At 47.1% G+C, this 24,895-nt stretch overlaps 1 protein-coding gene across 3 annotated transcripts in view; it reads left to right on the top strand.

The window, feature by feature from the left end:
- Positions 1–24,895, top strand: part of LOC142312040 (uncharacterized) — a 94,039-nt gene that overhangs the window by 43,001 nt on the left and 26,143 nt on the right. For 2 of the 3 annotated variants that reach the window (XM_075350914.1, XM_075350913.1), the window contains exon 1: positions 18,879–18,963. The exons of the other annotated variant lie outside the window; for it this stretch is intronic. The gene's annotated coding sequence lies outside the window, so the exon portion shown is untranslated. Of the gene's footprint in view, positions 1–18,878; positions 18,964–24,895 lie in introns of those variants that run through there. 3 annotated transcript variants of the gene reach the window in all.

The raw sequence follows: 24,895 nt of genomic DNA, 5'->3' as shown, positions 1-24,895 counted from the left end.
ATATATATATATATACAGTTAGGTCCAGAAATATTTGGACAGTGACACAAGTTTTGTTATTTTAGCTGTTTACAAAAACATGTTCAGAAATACAATTATATATATAATATGGGCTGAAAGTGCACACTCCCAGCTGCAATATGAGTGTTTTCACATCCAAATCGGAGAAAGGGTTTAGGAATCATAGCTCTGTAATGCATAGCCTCCTCTTTTTTAAGGGACCAAAAGTAATTGGACAAGGGACTCTAAGGGCTGCAATTAACTCTGAAGGCGTCTCCCTCGTTAACCTGTAATCAATGAAGTAGTTAAAAGGTCTGGGGTTGATTACAGGTGTGTGGTTTTGCATTTGGAAGCTGTTGCTGTGACCAGACAACATGCGGTCTAAGGAACTCTCAATTGAGGTGAAGCAGAACATCCTGAGGCTGAAAAAAAAGAAAAAATCCATCAGAGAGATAGCAGACATGCTTGGAGTAGCAAAATCAACAGTCGGGTACATTCTGAGAAAAAAGGAATTGACTGGTGAGCTTGGGAACTCAAAAAGGCCTGGGCGTACACGGATGACAACAGTGGTGGATGATCGCCGCATACTTTCTTTGGTGAAGAAGAACCCGTTCACAACATCAACTGAAGTCCAGAACACTCTCAGTGAAGTAGGTGTATCTGTCTCTAAGTTAACAGTAAAGAGAAGACTCCATGAAAGTAAATACAAAGGGTTCACATCTAGATGCAAACCATTCATCAATTCCAAAAATAGACAGGCCAGAGTTAAATTTGCTGAAAAACACCTCATGAAGCCAGCTCAGTTCTGGAAAAGTATTCTATGGACAGATGAGACAAAGATCAACCTGTACCAGAATGATGGGAAGAAAAAAGTTTGGAGAAGAAAGGGAACGGCACATGATCCAAGGCACACCACATCCTCTGTAAAACATGGTGGAGGCAACGTGATGGCATGGGCATGCATGGCTTTCAATGGCACTGGGTCACTTGTGTTTATTGATGACATAACAGCAGACAAGAGTAGTCGGATGAATTCTGAAGTGTACCGGGATATACTTTCAGCCCAGATTCAGCCAAATGCTGCAAAGTTGATCGGTCGGCGCTTCATAGTACAGATGGACAATGACCCCAAGCATACAGCCAAAGCTACCCAAGAGTTCATGAGTGCAAAAAAGTGGAACATTCTGCAATGGCCAAGTCAATCACCAGATCTTAACCCAATTGAGCATGCATTTCACTTGCTCAAATCCAGACTTAAGACGGAAAGACCCACAAACAAGCAAGACCTGAAGGCTGCGGCTGTAAAGGCCTGGCAAAGCATTAAGAAGGAGGAAACCCAGTGTTTGGTGATGTCCATGGGTTCCAGACTTAAGGCAGTGATTGCCTCCAAAGGATTCGCAACAAAATATTGAAAATAAAAATATTTTGTTTGGGTTTGGTTTATTTGTCCAATTACTTTTGACCTCCTAAAATGTGGAGTGTTTGTAAAGAAATGTGTACAATTCCTACAATTTCTATCAGATATTTTTGTTCAAACCTTCAAATTAAACGTTACAATCTGCACTTGAATTCTGTTGTAGAGGTTTCATTTCAAATCCAATGTGGTGGCATGCAGAGCCCAACTCGCGAAAATTGTGTCACTGTCCAAATATTTCTGGACCTAACTGTATATATATATATATATATATATATATATATATATATATATAAATATATATATATATATATATATATATATATATGATTATTTATTGATTTTTCAATATAACATTACAGGTATAGATCATTCCAAAAAAATGCATAAAGAAGTGCAATGCAAACAATGTAACAAATATAGTAACGACAAATGGAATTGACAAGACAATGAAATATGAAGAAGGGCAAGGGAGAAAAGAACCTGGGGGTTGATGATAGTCTCTGCTAAGTAATTACCCTTATTAAACATTCTGAGCCCAGTATACATCCCACAGACTCCATGTTGCTTCAAAAGGTTCAGACGTGTTTCTTATTAAAGCTGTGAGATGTTCCATACCTCAAACGTCCTGCACCCGAGAATGTAACTCACTGAGTGAAGGAGAATGAGCCAACCTCCAGTTCCTAGCTATTAAACATCTTGCGGCTTTAGTCAAATGTAGAAGAATCTGTTGGGTCCTACTTCCAATCCAAAATGGGGGGATATTAAGCAAGTAGAATTTAGGGTGTAATGGAATGTGGAGGCCTGCAACCTCAAAGATTAAATTTTTGACCTTATACCAAAACTTTTGTGTGGCGGAAAACTCCCAAAAATATGGGCTAAGTCTCCATCATTGGATCCACACCTCCAACATTGGTTAGGTATATTAGGATTAAGTTTATGAAATAAAGTAGGAGTGTGATATCCCAGAATATAAGTAATTTATATTGGTTTTTTTTATACGTATAACAAGTGGAGGTCTTAACTGCTCTTCTCCAAATCCCCTGCCATATATCAGGAGAAAGAGACTCACCCAAGTAAACCTCCCACCTGGCCATGAAAGAGTGCCCCGGAGGCTCTTCCGGGCATGGGACCAATAAAATCTTATAAATGTCAGAGATAAGACCCTTGGTCAACACCCCTGCCCTACAAAGCCCCTCAAAGCGAGTTGGTATAGAGACAACCAAGGAGGAGTACAGAGACTGCATATGATGCTGAATTTGGAAATATTGGAAGAAAGAGTTTGAAGGCAGGTTGTAGCTTGATTGTATTTTATGATAAAGGTAACAAGGACCTAGAGTGACCATCAACTATATCAGCATAACAGAAAAGTCATTTATTGAACCATAGCTTAGTTAGATGCGACAGTCCCGGGACTCTACCCGGGTCATCCCAATTGCCCTGGTGCGGTGGCAATCAGGTTAATAAGGAGTTAATTGCTGCCCATAGCTGCCACTAAGTCCTAGCTTAGTGATGGCAGGCGTCCCAAAAAGTCCTTTATTTGAAATAAAAGACAAAAAAAACACCCTCTTTCACCACTTTACCCAAACACCCCTCCAGGTTCGACGTAATCCATACGAGGTTCCACGACGCTTTCAGCTCTGCTACATCGGAAGCTGAAAGCAAGCGGCCACAGACCACGATCGCTCTCTGTGAGCTCCACGCACCAACTGAAGTGAGTTGTGCTATCAGTGATGACGTCACTCAGGTTACCCGCGGCCACAGCTCTCAGTTGGAGGACTTCAGCTGTGGCTGCGGGTAACCTGAGTGACGGGACAGCTGATCGCGTGGCTCACTTCAGTTACTCAGGGGATTTGCGGTCACCAATGAGTCCTTCACCGGTGACCGCAAATCAGGCCGCGGCACACAGACAGAGCCGCACTGTCAAAAATGCATCCAAAACACATTCAAAATGCATCCAAAATGTGCCTATGGTAAGGAGCAGGACCCAGTTTTGGAGCTAGGACAGCTGAAAAGTAGGATGGATTGCAAGTAGATTTTATATCCCAGAATAGATTTGTTATCGAATTGTGGTTTATTATTTATAAAGGGAATTTAGTGGTTGGGTCAAATTTATTTGCTTTCCCAACCAAGGATACTATATATGAAGAAAACTGTTGTGTTGAGTATTCAACCAGTTATAGAGCTCTTAAAAAGCCATCTGTGTGATTCTCCTTCTCTACCCAGTCTCTGTGCGTAGGAGGTTGTCTGAAGCCACTTCAGATCTATTAGAGCATTAGCAGCTGCAAATAAGTAACGCAGTAATGTGGATTTTGCTCACATATAGATTTTACACAAAATGCACATGACATTATGTACAAGCGAGCTGAACAAGAAAAATCTTTATTGTAGCCAAAAATGTACAGAATATTTTATATATACAGTAAATTTCTTGAACATTTATCCTGTGACTTTATTGGAAATGAATTCTTGCAGCTTTCCTTTTCGCTTCAAAGCTTCTCTTGGGTAATCATTTGAAGCAGCTGGAATTGCTCGCCAGTTTAGCATTGAACAGGGTAATGATCTGTCTCATTATATAGTGTCACGACGGTTAAGAGCATTTGGACTTAAAGCTCACTCTACAGTGACAAAACCTCTCATTAGCAGAAAGAATAAAAAAGAACATGTGTGGACAGAGCAGAAGTGGTCCACAATTCATTTTAGTGATGAAAGCAAGTTTAATTTATTTGGGTCTGATGGGAAACAGTATGTTCGTTGACAAACTGAACCCAAAGTGTGTTAAGAAGTCAGTGAAAGGTGGTGGAGGAAGTGTCATGGTTTGGGGAATGTTCTCTGCAGCAGGAGTTGGACCTCTCATACAGCTAGAGTGAATGTAAGTGTGTATCAGAACCTTCTACAACAACACATGGATCCTTACTTGTGTTCATCACTCAATTAACCAGCAATTTTTATGCAGGACAATGCCCCCGTCACACAGCAAAATGGGTAAAGAAGTTCCTTGAAACAGAAAACATTGAAATAATAAAATGGCCAGCCCAGAGTCCTGACCTAAACCCAATAGAAAACCTCTGGAAAATCCTTGGTGATAAAGTTATGGCCAAGAAACCCACAACAGTCAAAAAGTTGTGGAAGAGACTGGAAGAAGAATGGACCAAAATCACTCCAGAGCAGTGTGTGAGACTAGTGATGTCCTGTGGCCGCAGATGTGCTGAAGTCATTCAAATCAAAGGCCTGTACACTTCCTACTGATTGGTGACTGTTATTACCAGCAGAAAATGTAGTTATAATCTTTCTCTGTGCAGGAGGCAGGTGCAGTGGTAGAGTAGGGCGATGGTACAGCGGGTGTCCCAGATGCTCACTGCGAGCACTGTGAGGCGGGAGGAACATCCAGAAACTGTCGGCGGTGCGGGCTTCAAAGAAATTGCGCCCGGAGACAGCGCATGCGCAGATTGAGGTATCTCATGATACCCTGAAATATATGGAAACAGCGCTCATATGGAATAGGAACAGCATGGTGAAGACATCTTGACGCTTCTCTGACTCCCAGGTCACTGATGAGGACAATGTTATAAGAGTATTACGCCACTTTTATGGAGTGACAATAAAACATACAAAACTAAAGATAAAATGGATATTGTAGGAAAAATTGTTGTAAAACATTCTTTCCTGTATAATGACATGTCCATAAGGCAAATGAAAAAAAAAGTGGGGAAAAAAGTTCCCCTAAATTAGTTAGGCAAAGTTCACATGTAGCGTTTTTGCACTTTGGGCGTGAGTCAGCTGTTTCACTGTAGTTGTTTGCACGCGGCTCTGCTACATCCACATCATACACACATAGCTCTGCTACTTCCACATCATACACATGCGGCTCTGCTACATCCACATCATACACACGCGGCTCTGCTACATCCACATCATACACACGCGGCTCCGCTACATACACATCATACACATGCGGCTCTGCTACATCAACATCATACACACGCGGCTCTGCTACATACACACATAGCTCTGCTACATCCATATCATACACACGCGGCTCTGCTACATCCATATCATACACACGCGGCTCTGCTACATCCATATCATACACACGTGGCTCTGCTACTTCCACATCATACACACGCGTCTCTGCTACATACACATCTTACACACGCGGCTCTGCTACATACACATCATACACATGCGGCTCTGCTACATCCACATCATACACACGCGGCTCTGCTACATACACATCATACACATGCGGCTCTGCTACATACACATCATACACATGCGGCTCTGCTACATACACATCTTACACACGCGGCTCTGCTACATACACATCATACACATGTGGCTCTGCTTCATCCACATCATACACACGCGGCTCTGCTACATACACACATAGCTCTGCTACATCCATATGATACACACGTGGCTCTGCTACATCCATATCATACACACGCAGCTCTGCTTCATCCACATCATACACACGCGGCTCTGCTACATCCACATCATACACACGTGTCTCTGCTACATACACATCTTACACACGCGGCTCTGCTACATACACATCATACACACGAGCCTCTGCTACATCCACATCATACACATGCGGCTCTGCTACATCCACATCATACACACGCGGCTCTGCTACATCCACATCATACACACGCGGCTCTGCTACATACACATCATACACATGCGGCTCTGCTACATCCACATCTTACACACGCGGCTCTGCTACATACACATCATACACATGTGGCTCTGCTACATACACATCATACACACGCGGCTCTGCTACATACACATCATACACATGCGGCTCTGCTACATACACATCATACACATGTGGCTCTGCTACATACACATCATACACACGAGTCTCTGCTACATACACATCATACACATGCGGCTCTGCTACATACATATCATACACACACGGCTCCGCTACATCCACATCATACACACGCGGCTCTGCTACATCCACATCATACACACGCGTCTCTGCTACATACACATCATACACATGCAGCTCTGCTACATACACATCATACACATGTGGCTCTGCTACATACACATGTGGCTCTGCTACATAAACATCATACACACGTGGCTCTGCTACATACACATCATACACACGCGGCTCTGCTACAGCTACATCATACACATATAGCTCTGTTACATCCACATCATACACACGCGGCTCTGCTACATCCACATCATACACACGCGGCTCTGCTACATCCACATCATACACACGCGGCTCCGCTACATACACATCATACACATGCGGCTCTGCTACATCAACATCATACACACGCGGCTCTGCTACATACACACATAGCTCTGCTACATCCATATCATACACACGCGGCTCTGCTGCATCCATATCATACACACGCGGCTCTGCTACATCCATATCATACACACGTGGCTCTGCTACTTCCACATCATACACACGCAGCTCTGCTTCATCCACATCATACACACGCGGCTCTGCTACATCCACATCATACACACGCGTCTCTGCTACATACACATCATACACACGCGGCTCTGCTACATCCACATCTTACACACGCGGCTCTGCTACATACACATCATACACACGCGGCTCTGCTACATCCACATCATACACACGCGGCTCTGCTACATCCACATCATACACACGCGGCTCTGCTACATCCACATCATACACACGCGGCTCCGCTACATACACATCATACACATGCAGCTCTGCTACATCAACATCATACACACGCGGCTCTGCTACATACACACATAGCTCTGCTACATCCATATCATACACACGCGGCTCTGCTACATCCATATCATACACACGCGGCTCTGCTACATCCATATCATACACACGTGGCTCTGCTACTTCCACATCATACACACGCAGCTCTGCTTCATCCACATCATACGCACGCGGCTCTGCTACATCCACATCATACACACGCATCTCTGCTACATACACATCTTACACACGCGGCTCTGCTACATACACATCATACACACGCGGCTCTGCTACATCCACATCATACACATGCGGCTCTGCTACATCCACATCATACACACGCGGCTCTGCTACATACACATCATACACATGCGGCTCTGCTACATCCACATCATACACACGCGGCTCTGCTACATACACATCATACACATGCGGCTCTGCTACATACACATCATACACATGCGGCTCTGCTACATACACATCATACACATGTGGCTCTGCTTCATCCACATCATACACACGCGGCTCTGCTACATACACATCATACACACGCGGCTCTGCTACATACACATCATACACATGCGGCTCTGCTACATACACACGCGGCTCTGCTACATACACATCATACACACACGGCTCTGCTACATACACATCATACACATGCGGCTCTGCTACATACACATCATACACATGTGGCTCTGCTACATACACATCATACACACGCGTCTCTGCTACATACACATCATACACATGCGGCTCTGCTACATACATATCATACACATGCAGCTCTGCTACATACACATCATACACATGTGGCTCTGCTACATACACATGTGGCTCTGCTACATACATATCATACACATGCAGCTCTGCTACATACACATCATACACATGCGGCTCTGCTACATACATATCATACACACACGGCTCCGCTACATCCACATCATACACACGCGGCTCTGCTACATCCGCATCATACACACGCGTCTCTGCTACATACACATCATACACATGCAGCTCTGCTACATACACATCATACACATGTGGCTCTGCTACATACACATGTGGCTCTGCTACATAAACATCATACACACGTGGCTCTGCTACATACACATCATACACACGCGGCTCTGCTACAGCTACATCATACACATATAGCTCTGTTACATCCACATCATACACACGCGGCTCTGCTACATCCACATCATACACACGCGGCTCTGCTACATCCACATCATACACACGCGGCTCTGCTACATACACACATAGCTCTGCTACATCCATATCATACACACGCGGCTCTGCTACATCCATATCATACACACGCGGCTCGGCTACATCCATATCATATACACGTGGCTCTGCTACTTTCACATCATACACACGCAGCTCTGCTTCATCCACATCATACACACGCGGCTCTGCTACATCCACATCTTACACACGCGGTTCTGCTACATACACATCATACACACGCGGCTCTGCTACATACACATCTTACACACGCGGCTCTGCTACATACACATCATACACACGCGACTCTGCTACATCCACATCATACACACGCGGCTCTGCTACATACACATCATACACATGCGGCTCTGCTACATCCACATCATACACACGCGGCTCTGCTACATACACATCATACACATGGGGCTCTGCTACATACACATCATACACATGCAGCTCTGCTACATACACATCATACACATGTGGCTCTGCTACATACATATCATACACACACGGCTCCGCTACATCCACATCATACACACGCGGCTCTGCTACATACACATCATACACATGCAGCTCTGCTACATACACATCATACACATGTGGCTCTGCTACATACACATGTGACTCTGCTACATAAACATCATACACACGTGGCTCTGCTACATACACATCATACACAGGCGGCTCTGCTACATCATACACATATAGCTCTGTTACATCCACATCATACACACGCGGCTCTGCTACATCCACATCATACACACGCGGCTCTGCTACATACACACATAGCTCTGCTACATCCATATCATACACACGCGGCTCTGCTACATCCATATCATACACACGCGGCTCTGCTACATCCATATCATATACACGTGGCTCTGCTACTTCCACATCATACACACGCAGCTCTGCTTCATCCACACGCGGCTCTGCTACATCCACATCATACACACGCGTCTCTGCTACATACATATCTTACACACGCGGCTCTGCTACATACACATCATACACACGCGGCTCTGATACATCCACATCATACACATGCGGCTCTGCTACATCCACATCATACACACGCGGCTCTGCTACATCCACATCATACACACGCGGCTCTGCTACATACACATCATACACATGCGGCTCTGCTACATACACATCATACACATGCGGCTCTGCTACATACACATCATACACATGTGGCTCTGCTTCATCCACATCATACACACGCGGCTCTGCTACATACACATCATACACACGCGGCTCTGCTTCATCCACATCATACACACGCGGCTCTGCTACATCCACATCATACACACGCGTCTCTGCTACATACACATCTTACACACGCGGCTCTGCTACATCCACATCATACACATGTGGCTCTGCTACATCCACATCATACACACGCGGCTCTGCTACATACACATCATAGACATGCGGCTCTGCTACATACACATCATACACATGTGGCTCTGCTTCATCCACATCATACACACGCGGCTCTGCTACATACACATCATACACACGCGGCTCTGCTACATACACATCATACACATGCGGCTCTGCTACATACACATCATACACATGTGGCTCTGCATCATCCACATCATACACACGCGGCTCTGCTACATACACATCATACACACGCGGCTCTGCTACATACACATCATACACATGCGGCTCTGCTACATACACATCATACACATGTGGCTCTGCTACATACACATCATACACACGCGTCTCTGCTACATACACATCATACACATGCGGCTCTGCTACATACATATCATACACACACGGCTCCGCTACATCCACATCATACACACGCGGCTCTGCTACATCCACATCATACACACGCGTCTCTGCTACATACACATCATACACATGCAGCTCTGCTACATACACATCATACACATGTGGCTCTGCTACATACACATGTGGCTCTGCTACATAAACATCATACACACGTGGCTCTGCTACATACACATCATACACACGCGGCTCTGCTACAGCTACATCATACACATATAGCTCTGTTACATCCACATCATACACACGCGGCTCTGCTACATCCACATCATACACATGCGGCTCTGCTACATCAACATCATACACACGCGGCTCTGCTACATACACACATAGCTCTGCTACATCCATATCATACACACGCGGCTCTGCTGCATCCATATCATACACACGCGGCTCTGCTACATCCATATCATACACACGTGGCTCTGCTACTTCCACATCATACACACGCAGCTCTGCTTCATCCACATCATACACACGCGGCTCTGCTACATCCACATCATACACACGCGTCTCTGCTACATACACATCTTACACACGCGGCTCTGCTACATACACATCATACACACGCGGCTCTGCTACATCCACATCATACACACGCGGCTCTGCTACATCCACATCATACACACGCGGCTCTGCTACATCCACATCATACACACGCGGCTCCGCTACATACACATCATACACATGCGGCTCTGCTACATCAACATCATACACACGCGGCTCTGCTACATACACACATAGCTCTGCTACATCCATATCATACACACGCGGCTCTGCTACATCCATATCATACACACGCGGCTCTGCTACATCCATATCATACACACGTGGCTCTGCTACTTCCACATCATACACACGCAGCTCTGCTTCATCCACATCATACACACGCGGCTCTGCTACATCCACATCATACACACGCGTCTCTGCTACATACACATCTTACACACGCGGCTCTGCTACATACACATCATACACACGCGGCTCTGCTACATCCACATCATACACATGCGACTCTGCTACATCCACATCATACACACGTGGCTCTGCTACATACATATCATACACATGCGGCTCTGCTACATCCACATCATACACACGCGGCTCTGCTACATACACATCATACACATGCGGCTCTGCTACATACACATCATACACATGCGGCTCTGCTACATACACATCATACACATGTGGCTCTGCTTCATCCACATCATACACACGCGGCTCTGCTACATACACATCATACACACGCGGCTCTGCTACATACACATCATACACATGCGGCTCTGCTACATACACACGCGGCTCTGCTACATACACATCATACACACACGGCTCTGCTACATACACATCATACACATGCGGCTCTGCTACATACACATCATACACATGTGGCTCTGCTACATACACATGTGGCTCTGCTACATACACATCATACACACGCGTCTCTGCTACATACACATCATACACATGCGGCTCTACTACATACATATCATACACATGCAGCTCTGCTACATACACATCATACACATGTGGCTCTGCTACATACACATGTGGCTCTGCTACATACATATCATACACATGCAGCTCTGCTACATACACATCATACACATGCGGCTCTGCTACATACATATCATACACACACGGCTCCGCTACATCCACATCATACACACGCGGCTCTGCTACATCCACATCATACACACGCGTCTCTGCTACATACACATCATACACATGCAGCTCTGCTACATACACATCATACACATGTGGCTCTGCTACATACACATGTGGCTCTGCTACATAAACATCATACACACGTGGCTCTGCTACATACACATCATACACACGCGGCTCTGCTACAGCTACATCATACACATATAGCTCTGTTACATCCACATCATACACACGCGGCTCTGCTACATCCACATCATACACACGCGGCTCTGCTACATCCACATCATACACACGCGGCTCTGCTACATACACACATAGCTCTGCTACATCCATATCATACACACGCGGCTCTGCTACATCCATATCATACACACGCGGCTCTGCTACATCCATATCATATACACGTGGCTCTGCTACTTCCACATCATACACACGCAGCTCTGCTTCATCCACATCATACACACGCGGCTCTGCTACATCCACATCTTACACACGCGGCTCTGCTACATACACATCATACACACGCGGCTCTGCTACATACACATCATACACACGCGGCTCTGCTACATCCACATCATACACACGCGGCTCTGCTACATACACATCATACACATGCGGCTCTGCTACATCCACATCATACACACGCGGCTCTGCTACATACACATCATACACATGGGGCTCTGCTACATACACATCATACACATGCAGCTCTGCTACATACACATCATACACATGTGGCTCTGCTACATACATATCATACACACACGGCTCCGCTACATCCACATCATACACACGCGGCTCTGCTACATACACATCATACACATGCAGCTCTGCTACATACACATCATACACATGTGGCTCTGCTACATACACATGTGGCTCTGCTACATAAACATCATACACAAGTGGCTCTGCTACATACACATCATACACACGCGGCTCTGCTACATCATACACATATAGCTCTGTTACATCCACATCATACACACGCGGCTCTGCTACATCCACATCATACACACGCGTCTCTGCTACATACACATCATACACATGCAGCTCTGCTACATACACATCATACACATGTGGCTCTGCTACATACACATGTGGCTCTGCTACATAAACATCATACACAAGTGGCTCTGCTACATACACATCATACACACGCGGCTCTGCTACATCATACACATATAGCTCTGTTACATCCACATCATACACACGCGGCTCTGCTACATCCACATCATACACACGCGTCTCTGCTACATACACATCATACACATGCAGCTCTGCTACATACACATCATACACACGTGGCTCTGCTACATACACATCATACACACGCGGCTCTGCTACAGCTACATCATACACATATAGCTCTGTTACATCCACATCATACACACGCGGCTCTGCTACATCCACATCATACACACGCGGCTCTGCTACATCCACATCATACACACGCGGCTCTGCTACATACACACATAGCTCTGCTACATCCATATCATACACACGCGGCTCTGCTACATCCATATCATACACACGCGGCTCTGCTACATCCATATCATACACACGTGGCTCTGCTACTTCCACATCATACACACGCAGCTCTGCTTCATCCACATCATACACACGCGGCTCTGCTACATCCACATCATACACACGCGTCTCTGCTACATACACATCTTACACACGCGGCTCTGCTACATACACATCATACACACGCGGCTCTGCTACATCCACATCATACATATGCGGCTCTGCTACATCCACATCATACACACGCGGCTCTGCTACATACACATCATACACATGCGGCTCTGCTACATCCACATCATACACACGCGGCTCTGCTACATACACATCATACACATGCGGCTCTGCTACATACACATCATACACATGCGGCTCTGCTACATACACATCATACACATGTGGCTCTGCTTCATCCACATCATACACACGCGGCTCTGCTACATACACATCATACACACGCGGCTTTGCTACATACACATCATACACATGCGGCTCTGCTACATACACACGCGGCTCTGCTACATACACATCATACACATGCGGCTCTGCTACATACACACGCGGCTCTGCTACATACACATCATACACATGCAGCTCTGCTACATACACATCATACACATGTGGCTCTGCTACATACACATGTGGCTCTGCTACATAAACATCATACACACGTGGCTCTGCTACATACACATCATACACACGCGGCTCTGCTACAGCTACATCATACACATATAGCTCTGTTACATCCACATCATACACACGCGGCTCTGCTACATCCACATCATACACACGCGGCTCTGCTACATACACATCATACACATGCGGCTCTGCTACATACACATCATACACACGCGGCTCTGCTACATACATATCATACACACCATAAATCCCTCCTGATTAGTGCTCACTGCTTGTTACTCCATCTGTAGTTTCCCATTGACTTCCATTATACTCGGTACTCAAGTCCGTCAGAGCATCACTACTCCTGACCCCTCACATAACTGCACCTCACCCAGCACCATGAGAGCCCTGCACACACTGAGGAGCTGATCATGTGACCCCTGACTCCTCCCCTCCATGTGACATCATCACAGGTCCTGTAAGCACAGAGCAGCCATATATCTAGTGTGCGGCTCTGCAGGTGGAGGTATGTGGAGATTCCCCATTACAGGGCGCATTAACCCCCTCAGTGCTGCACTCACATTCCAGATTGGAGCTCACTTTCTACAGGATAATGGGGAGGACACAGTGAGTTGGAGGTTGTCGTGGCTCCGGTGGCTTTGAGGTGGCAGTGCGGTTATTGCAGGCAGGAAGATTTCTTGGGTTTCCAAGTTCCATCTGAAAGTTTTGCATGTGTTGGGGCACAAAATTCCAGAGGATGCGGGATACTTGGGAGAAGTCTTGGAAGTGGTTGAGTGAGGAATATACAAGTATGGAGGAGAGAAAGACGTCTTGGGAGCAGCAGAGAGAACGTGTGGGAATATATCTGGAAATTAGTGATGTATGGAGGGGACAGATTAAGGACGGCTTTGTAGGTCAGTGTTAGTAGTTTTCATTGGATGGATTGCAGTGAGAGCTGTGATTGTTGTCTCTGACGTCTGGTCAGTCAGAAGCTGCCAAAAGATGGAGGAACAGGACCAGAGCGGAGCTGGGAATAGCAGAAGACGCCAAATGGTATTTTACTAGGGGCAGAGAATAGAAATGAGAGTCACCACTGAGGAAGGGAAAGTAAAAAACAATCTAACGCTGGAGAGGTGTTATCCAGATTCTGTGATAAATCTCTGTGTGTGACTATAGTTGGATTGTGTGTTATACCGGGGGCAGGACGGGGCCAGGACTGGATGTAGGGATCATGTGAAGCCGGTAAAAGCTCCGGAGATTTCTTACATGGGATCTTTCTGATGTTACATCGTCTTCTTCTCCCCATTCAGGTCCCTACAAGATCGGATCCTCTCAGATCTTCTGTATAAGAGAATTTTCCTGATTGCCCCGTGAAGGATGGATAAGGACAGGGTCAAGATGGTGGAGAGGATATTACACCTCACCCTAGAGATCCTCTTCCGGCTTACTGGAGAGGTGAGAGATTCTGATGACGTCACATTACATCATTCTTATCTATGGGAATAACAGATGGACAGAACTGGAGAGGTGAGGACTCTGGAAATGTCTGTAGTGAGATTTATTAATGTGTCTCTCCATAACCAGGATTACACAGTAGTGAAGAAGACCTCTAGTGACCGCTGTCAGGCCCCTGTGTCTGAGGGATGGGGAAGACCCCTGAGCCCAATCACGGGGCCTCCACCTCACCCCCTGATACATGAGGACATCAATGACCAGAAGATCCTAGAACTCACCTACAAGATGATTGAGCTGCTGACTGGAGAGGTGACACTGCTGGGAATGCTGGGACATTATACAGTAACGCTATGAAGGGATTGGGGGATGACGGTATCATTGTATGTGTCAGGTTCCTATAAGGAGTCAGGATGTCACCGTCTATTTCTCCATGGAGGAGTGGGAGTATTTAGAAGAGCACATAGATCTATACAAGGACGTCATGATGGAGGATCCCCAGCCCCTCTCATCACCAGGTAAGGCCTGTTTCACACGTCCGTGAAAAACACAGACGTTTTTCACTGACATGTTAAAAACGCATATGTCACTCTGTGTGCCGTGATTCATGGCACACGTGTGTTCTCCATGTGCTATCTGTGATCCATGATAGTACATGGAGATCAGGTACTCCAAACTCACCTATCCCCACTCCTGCTGTCCATGGTGTTGAATCTCCAGCTCTGCTATGTCCGGCTGCCGCTGTCTCCCCTCTACAGCTATTTCTGGGTCAGCTGTACAATGCATAACTGCATATTCATGACCATAATTAGCCGGCCTGGAAGCAGAGACAGCAGCGGCTAAAGACAGCATCGCCAGAGAAGGTGAGTTTAAAAAGCTTTTTATTTTCAATGTATGTGTTTTTCTGGTATGTGTCACACAGATCACACCACTGTGTGTTCCGTAGGACATCAGTGATGTCAGAAAAAAACGGACATGTCTCCGTGCAGAAATCAAGGACACGCGTGTACACCATACGGAGACACGGTCAGTGAAAAATTACTGTGTGCGTAGGCCTATTGATTTTAATGGGTCTGCGTGTGTCCGTGATTCTGGTACGTATAACAACTGTCACATACGTACCAGAATCACTGACATGTGAAAGAGGCCTAATAGACAGGACTAAATACACACGGCCTATAATTATCTGTATGGAAAATAATGACGTCCGTCCTCGTATGTGTTTCATGGAATCATAGAATATTAGTTGGAAGGGACCTCCAGAGTCATCTTGTCCAACTCTCTGCTCAATGCTGGATTCCCTAAACTATTTTAGACAGATACAAACCAATTGATAATGAAGATTTTTTTATATAAATATAATAAATCTTCATTTAACAATTCTAGAAAAAATATAGAAGACAATACAGAAAAGATAGGACAGAACATGGACCCCAATGCCCTTGCTAAACCTATAAAAATGTAATCATTAATTGAACAGGGTAAGGATCTAAAGTGCAATCTAATATATAAAGCTCAGTGTATGTATGTGTGTATGTTTGTATGTACATATATATAATATATATATGTATGTGTGTGTGTGTATGTCCGCTAAAGGAATTTGCATCGTCGCATTTACAATCACGAAATTTTGCACAGACACTCCATGTGACTCAGGGAACGTCATAGACTATGTTTTGACAGGAAAATTTAACCGCGCGCTTTACAGTTACTCTCCAAAATCCTGCCGCTATTAAACTGATTGGAGGTGGGAGCTACAGGATATTAATAGCAACTGTCAGTGGTTGCTATAGGAATAAAATAAACTGTTAGTATAAGAAGCTTCTGTGTGAGGTAATATGATGTCGGTGAGGAAACTGATAGAGAGAGACAGAAAGACAGACAGAGACACAGACAGACAGGGAAAAAAACAGAGAGATAGAGACAGACAGAGACACATGTGGAAACATACAGCCCTGGAAAGAGACAGCCCGGGATAGAGACAGACAAAGACAGATGGGGAAAGAGACAGACGGGGAAAGAGAGAGACAGACAGACACACACATAGAGACAGATACAGAGATAGAGAGAGAGACAGACAGACACAGAGATGGAGATAGATAGACTGATACAAATACAGACAGAGACATAGACACAGACAGACAAAGAAAAACACAGACAGATAGACAGACAGACAGACAGCGACACACAGACAGAGACTGGTAGAGAGACAGTTACTATCCCGGGCAACGCCTGGGTACTACAGCTAGTGTAATTATAAAGTGTCAATGCATTAGTCTCAAACCAAAGATCACCCCCATGAAAATATCAATTCACAGTTATTAGTATACAGGGTGATACACTGGTATGTGAAAAATAATGTAAACATGCACTCATACTCATAATATGTTTATATACAAAATGAACAGACATAAAGTGCAATATGCTAATAAAATGCCAATGCATTGAAAAAACGGGGATCACTCATATAACTACATCAATCCACATCTACTTATATACAAAGGGGCAACACCGATATAGAAGTTCACAATGTAAACATGCACTCACTGTAATAAACTGTCAAAGTGAAAAAGTAACTTTACCCAGTGTAAATAAAGATTTTGTCAGGTAAGGACAAGGGTACATGGACCAGTGTGAGGAGCCCGACAGCCGTTTCGCGGGCGGGCTGCCTGCTTCTTCCCAGAGGCGTGTAATAAAGATTTATTATATTTACACAAAAATTCTCCATTATCAATTGGTTTGTATTCTACTTAGAAGAGTGTATTCTCCCCAGGTGTTTATGATGTAATTGCGAATTGTGGCATGGTCACCTGAGGGATGTTTAACGAACTACCAAATTCTGTTCTGAAATATATCTCAGACAGATGTCTGTCCAGCCTCTGTTTGAACAAATAAACAGCTACCCTCTGATACGCTAAGGCATGCAAACATTAAATACAGGAATTATGTTACATGGATTACTGCTAAGGAAATACAGTTTAAAAATTGAGACACTTAGCGCATAAAAAGGCCAGTTTTCTGAGAGCCCAGCAGCCAGCATCAAGGCGTATCTTTTTGCTGGGTCCCTACCTAAAATGCCTCTACTGGGGCTGAAAAAGCCTACAATTTTATGGGCGGCCAGGAACCTGCTAATAGATAATAAAAAATCATATTTCACTTCAGCCTCTGTTTGAAGACTTACATTGAAGGAGAAGTCATCACCTCTCATTGCAGCCTGTTCCACTCATTGATCACCCTCACTGTGAAAAAGTGTTTTCTAATATCTAATCTGTATTTTCTCCCTTTTCAGTTTCATTCGATTGCTTCTCATGTTTACATGTGCAATTGGGAATAAGGATGATCCCTCTACACTTCATATATTTGTATACCGCTATTAAGTCTCCTATTAACCTTCTTTTTTCCTCCAGTTCTATCCAGTGAGAGGACAACACCAGAGAGATGTCCCCGTCCTCTTCTTCCACAGGACTGTAAACAAGAAGATCCCAGTGTTCCTCAGGATCATCAGGTAGAGGGAGAGAAGGTGTCACGTATAGGGCTGAGCGGATCCGGACTGCAAAAGTCCGGATCCGCGCAGCTGCGGGCTTAAAATACGAGCCCCCAGCTGGCTTTATCTTGGCTGGGTATCAAAATTGGGGTTGACCGAACATCGTTTTTTTTTTAATTATTTATTTAAATAAAAAAAGCCGCATACGGTTTCTCTTAGGCCATAGTTACACATGCAAGGGACTCGCACGAGTCTGACATCGCATCATTGGCACAGCCGCGCACACTTCTGATAGGAGCGTTCATGTGTTTTAGATACATGCATGCTCATGGTCAGAGAACGGCAGGCTGTGCCAGGTGATGTCATGTCAGACTTGTACGAGTCTGACATCGTATCATCGGCACAGTTGCGCACACTTTTAACAGGAGCGGGCCGCATGTGTTTCTGTCTACATGCATGCTCACCATACTGACCCGGAGATACTTGCACTGCTTTCCCCATCCACCGGCCGTCCTGGCGCCTGTGATTGGTTGCAGTCCACTGACACTCAGGGTGGGGCCGCGTCTAACTGCAACCAAATACACGCGCTGGTGAGTGGGCAAAACAGTGAATATTGAATTGTCGGCTCTGGAAGGGAAAACCATGACCCGGAAGGAGTTTACTGCCATGACACAGCCTAGGAGAGTATACCGCGTGCGCTCCTACCCCCTATCCCTTCCACCAACGTTTTTAATCTCCGGATTCTGGTCCCCATTGACTTATATGGGCACCGGATTCCGGAGCGAATCAGGTTTTTTTTCTTTTATTGAGCAGTGATCCGCCGGTCCCGATATTATTTTTTTTTTTGTGCCAGTTTGATCAGCTCTAGTTCTGAAATCTCCCTATGATGTGTAGACGACTTTGACGGTCTTGTGTTCAGTCCTGTTTTACCCAGCAGTGTTATATACTGGATAGTCTACTCTCAATATATAGTTTCTAAATGGACATTACACCCATGACCCCAGAGAACAGCAGAAAACGAAGTTATCTATTTTAAGTATAAATCAACATTAAAATGGGAAGATTGAGTGACTTCAAATACGGCACGGTCATCAGCGCTAGATGTTGGGTCCGTATCTCAACACGTTGCCGATTTCATGAGCAGAGGTTATTATTGCGCTTCTACAGGAGTTTATGATGCCGGTGAATCTATTTTTATGCTTTTATATCAGCCTCATGCGTTATCGTACACATGAAACTGAAAGCTGAAGATGGAAGCAGAGCTAGGAGATGACCATGAGGTCAGAGAAAGCTGTGTGACCGCACCCTGCCCGGCATGAGGTAGTGAGAAGTAGAAAAACACACAATTCTGAAATTGTGTTTTGGGAATTGTTTTTACGGCGTACATTACAATATGATTCTCCTCATCAGTATAATCATGACGATACCAAACATCTAGTTTTTTATTATTTTAGTGGCGAAAAAAATCAGAAGTTGTGAAAAAAAAAAATGTTGGTGTTCGGGTCTCCATTTTCAAGAGACCAGTGACGGTTTACCAGCAATGAAGAAAAAATGTGCCTCACCGTGTCTTATTAAAGGGAAACTGTCATCAGAAATTTAGCTTTAAACCTAAAAGTTTCCCCCTCTGCAGCTCGCGGGCTGCATTCTAGCAATGTTCCTGTACTTTTTGTGCCCCCTTTGAAACCAAATTAAACACTTTCTTTGTCGCTCCATTGGGAGACCCAGACAATTGGGTGTATAGCTTCTGCCTCCGGAGGCCACACAAAGTATTACACTTTAAAAAGTGTAACCCCTCCCCTCTGCCTATACACCCTCCCGTGCATCACGGGCTCCTCAGTTTTATGCTTTGTGTGGAAGGAGGCACACATCCACTCATGCATTCTCATATTAGTTATATCGGTTGGAAGAAAAGAGGGCCCCCACGGGGCCCCCGGCATGTTCCCTTCTCACCCCACTACGTCGGCGGTGTTGTTAAGGTTGAGGTACCCATTGCGGGTACAAAGGCCGGAGCCTCATGCCGTTTCCTTCACCATCCCTTAGCGGCTCTGGGAGAAGTGGGATCCTGACCGGTCATCCATTTACTGGGACCGTGCTCCCTCCGCAGCCCCTGTGGGAATCTGCCGGACCGGAGTCTATTCATCCTCAGGGACCGGGCCCTGCAACTTTAAGGTACTCTGTGTCCCCATGGGGACTGTGCAGGGAGCGCCTTCTTCCCGGACGCTGCAGCAGCTGCTGATTTGAGAAGGCCGGCGGACTTCCGCGCCGACCGCGCCTGCTTGTCGGGCACGGTCTTAAATTTAGTCCCCGGCTTCATCGCGGCCTAGTAGCAAAAATCCCGCCCCCGGGCCTGCCTGTCAGGGGTAAGGGCGGGACTGCCGACCTGACGTCGGATGTGAGGGCCGGAGCATCCTGTATGTATCCTCCCCCCCTCACTGATCACTGTGGTGACCCCAGATTCCCGCACTTTCCTGGCGCCGCCCACAGCTCCACTCCTCCCCTGAGAGCTCCGGCAGCCATTTTTTGGCATTCTGCCGGTGGAGGCTTCTCAGGGAAGAGCTCTGCAGCTCTGGGAGACCTAAGGCAGGGAATCTGGAGGACACACACTCTTCTTTTTAGCGGTCGGTAAGCCACACCGGTCACCCGGTGCTGGTCCCCCTAGGGTGCCGGAATAGATACGTATTTATATATATTTCTGTTCGGTCGGGCTGTATACCCCTTCCCATATACCCTCAGTGATCACTCTCCTAGGAGACAACAGCATGTCGTCCACAAGGAGCAAAGGTGCTAAGGCACAGGGTTTTTTTGCGGCCTGTACCTCTTGTGGGGCTATGTTACCTGCGGGTTCCACCTACCCTCACTGTGAGCAATGCTCGACCCCTGTTTCGCTTGCTCAGCCGGAGCCTCGGTCACTAGTGGGCCCCTCGGCTCATGTAGACCCCCCTGCTCCCCCTGTCCAGGCGGCAGGGACAGAGTTCGCCTCTTTTGCTGAGAGACTCTCTGAGTCACTTTCACAATCCATGGCTCAGTCTATGGACAAATGGTCTGCCAAGCTGCTTGAAGCTTTGCAGTCCAGACCGGTCCTTACACAGGCCCCGGCCCCTGTTGGATCGTCGCCTCCAGGCCCCTCTCGGTCCGCACTGCAGCGCGCTCCCAGGTTGGGCCCTAGGTCTCACGTGGAGGACTCCTGCCCGGACCACAGTCCTAGACAGGCTAAGCGGGCTCGCTGGGAATCTTCCCCAACTTCTTCACGCTGCTCGGGTTCCCAGCTTGAGGACTCGCTGGAGGACGAGGCGGACGTCGCAGCTCAGGGCTCTGACCCTGACGTCGCCCTCAACCTTGATACACCTGAAGGGGACGCCTTAGTAAATGATCTTATCTCGTCCATCAACCAGGTGTCAGATCTCTCTCCCCCGCATCCACCTGTAGAGGAGTCGACTTCTCAGCAGGAGAAACACCAGTTTCGGTTCCCCAAACGTACACGGAGTGCGTTTTTCGATCACTCTAACTTCAGAGATGCTGTCCAGAAGCCCAGAGCGGTTCCGGACAAGCGCTTTACTAAGCGCCTTACTGACACACGTTACCTCTTCCCCTCTGAAGTAGTTAAGGGTTGGGTTCAATGTCCCAAGGTGGATCCTCCAGTCTCTAGGCTGGCGGCTAGATCTGTGGTATCGGTTGCAGATGGCTCATCGCTAAAGGATGTCACTGACAGGCAGATAGAGCTCCTGGTGAAATCCATCTATGAAGCCACGGGCGCGTCTTTTGCCCCGGCCTTTGCAGCTGTGTGGGCACTCCAAGCTATCTCAGCTTGTCTGGCTGAGATTAATGTGGTCACACGTAATTCTGCTTCGCAGGTTGCATCTTTGACTTCTCAAGCGTCAGCTTTTTCTTCCTACGCCATGAACGCAGTCCTAGACTCTGCTAGCCGTACAGCGGTGGCATCCGCTAACTCTGTGGCAGTCCGCAGGGCCATGTGGCTGCGCGAATGGAAGGCAGACTCGGCCTCCAAGAGGTTCTTAACCGGTTTGCCGTTTTCTGGCGACCGCTTGTTTGGCGAACGATTGGATGAGATTATTAAGGAATCCAAGGGAAAGGACTCCTCCTTACCCCAGTCCAAACCTAAGAGACCTCAGCAACGAAAAATACAGTCAAGGTTTCGGTCCTTTCGTCCCTCCGCCAAGCCCCAATCCTCTTCGTCCAGCAGGCCGGAGAAAGGCCAGAGGAACTCCTATGCGTGGCGGTCCAAGTCTCGCCCCCAAAAGGCCGCAGGAGGCACTGCCTCCAAGGCGGCCTCCTCATGACTCTCGGCATCCACGAGCCGCATCCTCGGTCGGTGGCAGGCTCTCCTGCTTTTGCGACGCCTGGTGGCCACATGTTCAAGACCGATGGGTGAGAGACATTCTGTCTCACGGTTACAGGATAGAGTTCAGCTCTCGTCCTCCGACTCGTTTCTTCAGAACCTCTCCGCCCCCCGCTCGGGCCGACGCACTTTTTCAGGCAGTGGACGCTCTGAAGACAGAAGGAGTTGTGATCCCCGTTCCCCCTCAGGAACGTGGTCGCGGCTTTTACTCCAACATGTTCGTGGTGCCAAAAAAGGACGGATCATTCCGTCCCGTTCTGGACCTCAAACTACTCAACAGACATGTGAGCACCAGACGGTTTCGGATGGAATCTCTCCGCTCGGTCATCGCCTTGATGTCACAAGGAGACTTCCTAGCATCGATCGACATCAAGGATGCTTATCTCCACGTGCCGATCGCACCCGAACATCAACGCTTCTTGCGTTTCGCCATCGGGGACGAACACCTTCAGTTCGTGGCATTGCCTTTCGGCCTGGCGACAGCCCCACGGGTTTTCACCAAAGTCATGGCATCCGTTGTGGCGGTCCTACACTCTCAGGGCCACTCGGTGATTCCCTACTTAGACGATCTCCTAGTCAGGGCACCTTCTCGGGTGGCGTGTCCACACAGCCTTACCGTCGCTCTGGCGACTCTACAGCAGTTCGGGTGGATCATCAACTTCCCGAAATCCAAATTGACACCGACCCAGTCACTGACTTACCTCGGGATGGAGTTTCATACACAGTCAGCGGTAGTCAAGCTACCGCTGGACAAACAGCTTTCTCTGCAGGCAGGGGTGCAATCTCTTCTTCGGGGTCAGTCACACCCCTTGAGGCGCCTCATGCACTTCCTGGGGAAGATGGTGGCAGCGATGGAGGCAGTGCCGTTCGCGCAATTCCATCTGCGGCCACTCCAATGGGACATTCTCCGCAAATGGGACAGGAGGTCGACTTCCCTCGACAGGAACGTCTCTCTTTCCCTCGCAACCAAGACGTCTCTTCAGTGGTGGCTCCTTCCCAATTCTCTATCGCAGGGAAAATCCTTCCTACCCCCAACCTGGGCTGTGGTCACCACGGACGCGAGCCTGTCAGGATGGGGAGCGGTTTTTCTCCACCACAGGGCTCAGGGAACCTGGACTCCGGTAGAGTCTTCCCTTCAGATCAATGTTCTGGAGATAAGGGCAGTGTATCTAGCCCTATTGGCTTTCCATCGGTGGCTGGAGGGCAGACAGATCCGTATCCAGTCGGACAACACCACTGCCGTCGCATACATCAACCACCAGGGCGGCACGCGCAGTCGTCATGCCTTCCAGGAAGTCCGGCGGATTCTGCAGTGGGTGGAAGCCACAGCCTCCACCATCTCCGCAGTTCACATCCCGGGCGTAGAAAACTGGGAAGCAGATTTTCTCAGTCGTCAGGGCATGGACGCGGGGGAATGGTCTCTTCACCCAGACGTGTTTCGAGAGATTTGTCGCCGCTGGGGAACGCCGGACGTCGATCTCATGGCGTCACGGCACAACAACAAAGTCCCGGCATTCATGGCTCGGTCTCAAGATCACAGAGCTCTGGCGGCGGACGCGTTAGTTCACGATTGGTCGCAGTTTCGACTGCCTTATG

This window comes from Anomaloglossus baeobatrachus, chromosome 5, assembly GCF_048569485.1.
Source record: "Anomaloglossus baeobatrachus isolate aAnoBae1 chromosome 5, aAnoBae1.hap1, whole genome shotgun sequence".
Classification (NCBI taxonomy): Eukaryota; Metazoa; Chordata; class Amphibia; order Anura; family Aromobatidae; genus Anomaloglossus; species Anomaloglossus baeobatrachus.
This window is presented reverse-complemented; position numbering and strand designations above follow the sequence as displayed.